Below are 7,978 nucleotides of genomic sequence, written 5' to 3'. Positions count from 1 at the left end.
AATTTTGAAACCACTTATAAACTGTTCTAATCGAAGGTGCAGAGTCACAGTGATGTTTATCAAGCTTCTCTTTAGTGTCCTGAGGCGTTTTCTTTTCATAAAGTAATGTTTAATCACCACACGAAATTATTTTTCGTCCATTTTTTGACAATCCCTCGACTTTCTTGATTCACACGAATGCCAAACACAAAGAAGTAGACCAGTATTGCTGAAACTTGGTGTGCGTTCTTTCCAAAGATGCTACTAACTAAATATGACCTGATACGCGCTGGTGGTGCCATCTCTCGGGCTTTGCACGGACTTTTCAAACGCCCCTCATATACGTCAAGACATCCTGAGAGGACACTCCATCACCATTTCAGCTGGGCCACTTGTAGCCACTTGTACCAAGGATGAGGCTAGATTAACAGTAGATGTCCTGACCGACGTAAAGCACGTACCACGGAGTATCGCTCGGATATGTCAGCGCATCAGATGTTAGTGACAAGTCCCTTTCGACAGCAAATCGTTCTTTGTTCTCAAACTAGCCAATTAATATAATTTCTGTTTCAGTACTTAAATTTATTGTAGTATAAGTAATTCTGTCGTGTTTGCAGTGCGATGTAAGCAATGGAAACTAAACTCCAAGGGTGATAATTGAACGAAGGAACTCAAGTTTTCTGTACCACTCAAAATCCATTCCCATGGAGTACAAACGCTCTGAATAAGGCGTAACGTATGAAGTTCACGACGCCATAGTACAGTTTGAACGAGGGACTCACAAGACCACTTTAATCTCTTATCTCGGATTACAATTAAAATATACAAAACATAAATGAAATCGATAAACTCACTTAAATACATAAGACATCAGACTTTGTTTCTTCTCGTTTCAGTATTAACGTTAGTAGCAACACAACGCTAAAAGTAATCTTACACAATTATCCTTCAGTGGTCGTTGCATGGGCATAACTCTGGAGACTCCGGAACGGAGGTCACCCATGGCCCCCAGATCAGAGACAGAAAAAACTGAAACTGAAAAGGAAAGTGGAAAAATGGAAAATACGACATGCAAGCTATGTATGTCCACAAATGACCATAGCTGTGTCCCGGAACTATCCTTATTATTGAATTTTACAACGGCTCTCGTGGAATTACGTATACCTTACAGGTATGAAAAGAACAAATACGGGATCGAGCTTACAAAACAAAGAGCGGAAGAAATAACAGGAGCCTAGGCACGGAAACGTCCAATCAACATGACTGACTCAGCGCAACTTTTATAAGTTAAAAATTAAGACAGTCTTGATCTCATAAAAACGTTTATTATAATGGTGAACAGTTTGTGTCTATTTTCAGACTATCTTCAGACTATTCTCCAGTGACGAAAGGTAGGACTGTTGGTATTTCAAAAAATAATGGGAATCCGATATACCGATATTTTAAAAAATATCATTATCGGCCCACAATATGTCGAAAAAAGTATCGGCATATCGATACATCGACGGAAAAAATATCGACGTTCCGACCCACAAAAGTCAGCTGCACATAGTAAATATACTGCCGGTTTTAAAGCTCATTATTTAAGTATTGATTTATTATTATATATTCTGTACATAAACAAGCTAGCAGCCTGCTTATCCCCCTTAGAACAAAAGTTTAAAGGAAAACGATGCAAGTTAACGTTTAGCGATAATCACTTTGCTAAGAATGGTAACTGCGTGTAAGTGGCACAATAAAAGGTGTCCGATGGGCCCGTCGTTCGGTTTCGGCACACATCGGACATGTCCGCAACCCTACATGTCGACTTATATGTTTTCTCATTTCTGCAAACGCCAGCAACCTAGCAGCTGAGGTGTCAAAATTGCATAGTGAAGCTAAACGTTGCAGTTTCTGCTTCTATCGTCGAGCGCTGAACATGTCAGCATTTCCCCCCTACACGTCCCCGCCCAACGCAAGACCAATATTGTCATTTAGATTTTCAGCAACTGTTTTTGAAAAATGCCGATGTGAAGAAGTAGCACACTAGTTGCGTTAAAAATTGCTTCACACAGTCAACGAGAACAATTGGGCGTGATGAAATTTCAATAAGTAGTGAGACTCCTTCACACAGTGAAAGTAAAATTACACTATATCAACAAAAGTATCCGGACAACTGGCTGTAAATGACTTACAAGTTCGTGGGGCCCTCCATCGGTAATGCTGGAATTCAATATGGTGTTGGCCCACCCTTAGCTTTGATGACATCTTCCACTCTCCCACGCATACGTTCAATCAGGTGCTGGAAGGTTTCTTGGGGAATGGCAGCCCATTCTTCACGGAGGAGAGGTATTGGTGAGGCCTGGCACGAAGTCGCCTTTCCAAAACACCCAAAAGGTGTTCTGTAGGATTCAGGTCACGACTCTGTGGAGTCCAGTCCATTACAGGGATGTTTTTGTCGTGTAACCACTCCGTCATAGGCCGTGCATTATGAACTGGTGCTCGATCGTGTTGAAAGATGCAGTCGCCATCCCCGAATTGCTTTTCTACAGTGAGAAGCAAGAAGGTGCTTAAAACGTCAATGTAGGCCTGTGCTGTGATAGTGCCACGCTAAACAACAAGAGTGCAAGCCCCCTCCACGAAAAACACGACCACATGTCTGTTGGCACGACACATGCTGGCAGATGTTCGCCGGGTATTTGCTATACCCACACCCTACCACCGGATCGCCACATTGTGTACCGTGATTCGTCGCTCCACACAACGTTTTTCCACTGTTCAGTCGTCCAACGTTTACGCTCCTTACGCCAAGCGAGGCGTCGTTTGGCATTTACCGGCGTGATGTGTGGCTACTGAGCAGCCGCTCGGCCTTGAAATCCAAGTTTTCTCACCTCCCGCTAAACTGTCATAGTACTTGCATTGGATCCTGATGCAGTTTGGTATACCTGTGTGGATAGCTATCTGCCTATTACACATTACAACTCTCTTCAACTGTCGGCAGCCATTTTAAGTCAACAGGCAAGGTCGGCCTGTGCGCTTTTGTGCTGTACATGTCCCTTCACATTTCCACTTCACTACCACATCGGAAACGTTGGACCTAGGGATGTTTAGGAGTGTGGAAATCTTGCGTACAGACATATGCCATAAATGACACCCAATCATCTGACTTGTTCGTAGTTCGTGACTTCTGCTGAACGCCCCATTCTGCTGTCTCACTATATCTAATGACTACTGAGGTCGCTGATATGGAGTACCTGGCAGTAGGTGGCAGCACAATGCACGCAGTGAGAAAAACGTATGTTTTTGGGGGTGTCCATATACTTTTGATCACATAGTGTATGTCATTCCATGATGCTTACAAGGGGACCATCAGACCTGTTAATTATGTATTCTGATGAATCTTAAGTTTGGTGTACAATTTCGTACACAATAGTAAGGAGAGATAGGGTACAGAGTGGTGTGGTAGCTGTTGTCATAAGAAAGCTGGACAGGATTAGAAACGATTAGCGAACAAGTTAACACAGTAAACAGTAGATTTACTTAACTTGTGTTTTCCAAAAGTACGAATAATGCAGCAATAATCAGAGTCTGGCTCTCAGTGTCAACAAGGATTAGGCTCTCTGAACTAAACACAAATGATGGAGTGGGAGCCGGGACTACACAGCATCTGCATAACGTCACGTAGCAAAGAGACTCCCATGTGTGAATGGGCTGTGTGGCTACTGCTGGCCATCCTATATCACGGCGGCAGAGGTCAGTCATGGTATGGAGCTGCTGGAGCTGTGGCTCAGCAGGCATGCTCCATTGGGTCCCCCGGATCCTACATGACTGCTGTCGTCACCTGACAGAAACTTGCAGTCCCATTGGCAACTTTGACCCAGTGGGGTGTGATGCCACATTAAATATGTTGTAGTGGGACCTGTTTTGAGTACCTAGCTCGCAGCTTTTCTTGAGACGCCTCCTAGGTTCTGAGAATATAAATGTTGAAGTTTTATGCTTGCCTCCTACACCTGTAACGTTAAATATGTTTCGACTGAGTCAGTGTAACACAGGAACTAAGATTCATGGCTGCCACACTGGCGATATGGCCCCAAACCCTGCCTGTGCACCTCTTCTTTCTTCTTCTTTCAGTTTTGTCGTATGAAATATCATTAAATACTCACATCAAAAAAAGTTTTGAATCACCCAAATTCCCAGAACTCCTTAAGACAGACGTTAACTGAGGATACTGTATCACAGACACAGTCCCTTTGACTGTTCAGAGATGTCACTAAACCCACCCAAGGATGCAAACAACCATGCATAAGCAGCGCCTATTAAACGGAGGGGGTCCGACAGCCAATCAGTTCCAGTCATTCCACCAGGGAGAAGTTACATGGCTCGTGTTGTCTGTAGTTCAACCACATCAAGATGGTCAATACCGCGGTTAGATTACATCCGCATTCTTACTTTGTGACAGGAAGGGCTCACAACAAAGGAAGCTTCCAGGCATCTTGGACTGAACCAAAGTGATGTTGTTCGGACATAGAGGAGATAGAGAGAGACAGGAACTGTCGATGACATGCCTCACTCTGGCCGCCCAAGCGCTACTACTGCTACCTATGGATTATATGGCTCGGAGGAACTCTGATTGAATAACGCTTTTCGTACAGCCACAGAACGTTGTGTTACGACTCAAACTGTGCGCAGTTGGCTGCATGGTGCCTAACTTCACTCCCCACGTCCATAGCGAGGTCCATCTTTACAACCACGACAAGATGCAGCGCAATACATATGGGCCCAACAACATGCCGAATGAACCGTCCAGGACTGGCATCATGTTCTCGTCACCGATGAGTGTCGCATATGCCTTCAACCAGAAAATCGTCGGAGATGTGTTTGGAGGCAACCCGGTCAGGCTGAACACCTTAGACACACTGTCCAGCGAGTGCAGCAAAGTAGAGATTCCCTCCTGTTTTGGGGTGGCATTATGTGGGGCCGACGTACACCACTGGTGGTCATGGAAGGCGCCATAACGGCTGTACAATACGTCAGCGCCATCCTCCGACCGATAGTGCAACTATATTGGCAGCATATCGGCGAGGCATTCGTCCTCATGGACGACAATTCGCGCCCCCATCGTGTACGTCTTGTGAATGACTTCCTTCACGACAACGACATCGCTCGACTAGAGTGGCCAGCATGTATTCCAGACATGAACCCTATCGGACATGCTTAGGATAGACTGAAAAGGGCTGTTTATGGACGACGTAAGCCACCAACCACTCTGAGGGATCTACGACGAATCGCCGTTGAGGAGTGGGACAATCTGGACCAGCAGTGCCTTGATGAACTTGTGGATAGTATGCCACGACGAATACAGGCATGCATGAATGCAAGAGGAGGTGCTACGGGGTTAGAGGTACTGCTGTGTGCAGCAATCTGAAGCGCCACATCTGAAGGTCTCGCTGTATGGTGGTACAACATGCAATGTGTGGTTTTCATGCGCAATAAAAAGGGAGAAAATGATGTTTATGTTGACCTCTATTCCAATTTTCTGAACAGCTTTCAGAACTCTCAGAACCGAGGTGATGTAATTTTTTTTATGTTTGTAGTTTATGTCATCCAAAATTATTCAAAACTAGACGTCTTTGTCATATTGATTTCATTAATAAATCAATCATTACAGCACACTTTCTTCAAATGTGTATTCAGTTTTTGATTTGTAGTTAAAATGCCAAATGTTTGGACAGCTTCATAGAGGTTTCAATGACGAAAGAAATATTAGCAGCTGCGGAAGGACTGGCAACAGGGTTGCAAGTTTCCATATGACACCAAAAGTGGTCGCTTGGGGGCTGGCGGACGCAATGGTGCATACCTACTGCATCACGTCTCTAGTGGCTCCATACCATGAGCGAACTTTGCAGCTGCAATACAGGATGGCCAGCAACAGCCATTCGCCCACTTTCACTTCCAGCCTCTTTGGTATGACACCATCGTTTGTGCTTAGTTGAGAGAGCCTCATCCTTGTTGACATTGTGATAGCTCGGATCTGTTTCTTGCTGCAATATTTGTTATGAGTCTTTGTAGGATTGGAGAAATACAAGTAAATCTTCTGTTTACTGTATTAATTTGTTCACTAATCATTTCGGCTCTTGTCCAGCTTTCCTGTGAAGACAGTGCCACACCACTGTGTAGTCCCCCTCTCCCTATCATTATGTATGAAGTTGTACCCAAAACCAACGAAAGTACTCATCCCTAATTTTGACATCGACTGAGTAACTAATGTTGATCAAACTGGCTGCCAGTTCCAGTCGACGTACAATAGATCACTTGTGGAAGAAGGAGTGAAAAGCGAGCTGAATAAGATTAGTCATTCCTTCACTGCGCAGTGTACCATAACTATGTTGGGAAAGATATTCCGTTGCGTTTCGTTAAGCAAGCAAGAACCATCCTTTAAATTTGGTCGTATTGTTCTAAAAAGAGTTCACGACTTGTCTCACAAATTAAAAATTGTAATTCTGACTTGCACGATACCAGGAAAGTGCATGAAAGTGCTGCGCGAAGAGTGTTTCAGATCTGTCATTTCTCTGTATATGAGACAAGAAAAATGTCTTTACATTATTGATTCGTGGAGAAGATTGACTAATCAGACGGTTTACGAACAAATCGTTGTAGACGAAGGAGAAGTATGTACCTACAACGTAAAATCTATCCCACCCAAATGTGCTCTACTTTGCCAACCCTGTGGTGTTTATTTTTATAGGTAGGTAAAAATATTCATAAAAAACAGATTGCTCCCCGACTTGCGAAAGGCTAATAGAGAAATTGCTTCAAATGAAGATTCAATAAAAATACATTCTTTGATTCTGTATCAATGTAGTGCGTGTGCATTCACAGGAATGATCAAATCGCGTTGAAGTTGATCAAAGACAGAACAATTTTTTGCTTTAATTTTACTGTTCTATGTTTTGTGGTATCGTATCTAAAAAATCAGTGTGCTTGCGTGGCAGTAGTTTCCATTAAACGTGCATGGCACTCTACGATTTGTGTTGCTTCCGCGAGAAGTACCATCCGGAATTCTTTTCTAGAAAAGCAGGTGATGCAAGCGACGATTCTGCAATCTATTCTGTGACAAGTGGAGTATACATTTGAAGATAGTGTGCTATCATGACTGATTTTGTAATTAAATTATTATGGCTAACATAAGTGTTTCTGAATGATTTTGCATGACATTTTCTAGTTAATGAGATTTCGTTCAATGAAAGTGAAAAAAAATTCAGACCTGCAGGGTTTGAACGCAGGGCGCCAACAAGTTCGATCGGAACATACGAGGGGCGTTCAATAAATAATGTAACACATTTTTTTCTGAAATAGGTTGGTTTTATTCAGGATTCCAAAACACCATATTATCCCTCAATCATTTCTCAACATAATCTCGGTTCATCGTAACCGCCTTACGTCACCTTACAGGTAGAGCCTGCATGCACACATGGTACCACTCGACTGATCGACGTCAGAGCCAACACCACGTTGCATCAGTTACCTCCAGATGATCTACGTACTGCTTCCAGTAGAGTGCATCCTTCATTGTGTGAAACAAATCGATGTCGGAAAGTGCGAGTTTCGGGCTGTGGGGTGGATGAAGAAGAACAGTCCAACGAAGTTTTGTGAGCTCCTCTCACGTGCACAGACCTGTGGAGAAGGAGACGTTCGTTTACATTTTTTTTTTTTTTTTGTGACGAACATCCTGAAGTTTCGTTTGTTAAGCGACGAGGACTCCAGCTGGAACGCACCTTTGAGTTTCCCAACTGGTGGACTGACTCTGCTCCGTCGATCACCTCGAATGAGAGTGTCCGCACGTTCCAACACTGTAGAAATCACAGCTGTGTGCGGCCGGCCGGCACGCGGGAGATCGGACGGATTTCATAACCTTGTTGCGATGATGACAGGCATCTCACCCGACGACTCGCCATGCTTTTGTTCACTGCCATTTCTCCGTAGACCTGCTGCAAGAGCCCGTACCTGTGATGCTCTGATA

This window comes from Schistocerca piceifrons, chromosome 4 (genome assembly GCF_021461385.2).
Source record: "Schistocerca piceifrons isolate TAMUIC-IGC-003096 chromosome 4, iqSchPice1.1, whole genome shotgun sequence".
NCBI classification, from domain to species: Eukaryota; Metazoa; Arthropoda; class Insecta; order Orthoptera; family Acrididae; genus Schistocerca; species Schistocerca piceifrons.
This window is presented reverse-complemented; position numbering follows the sequence as displayed.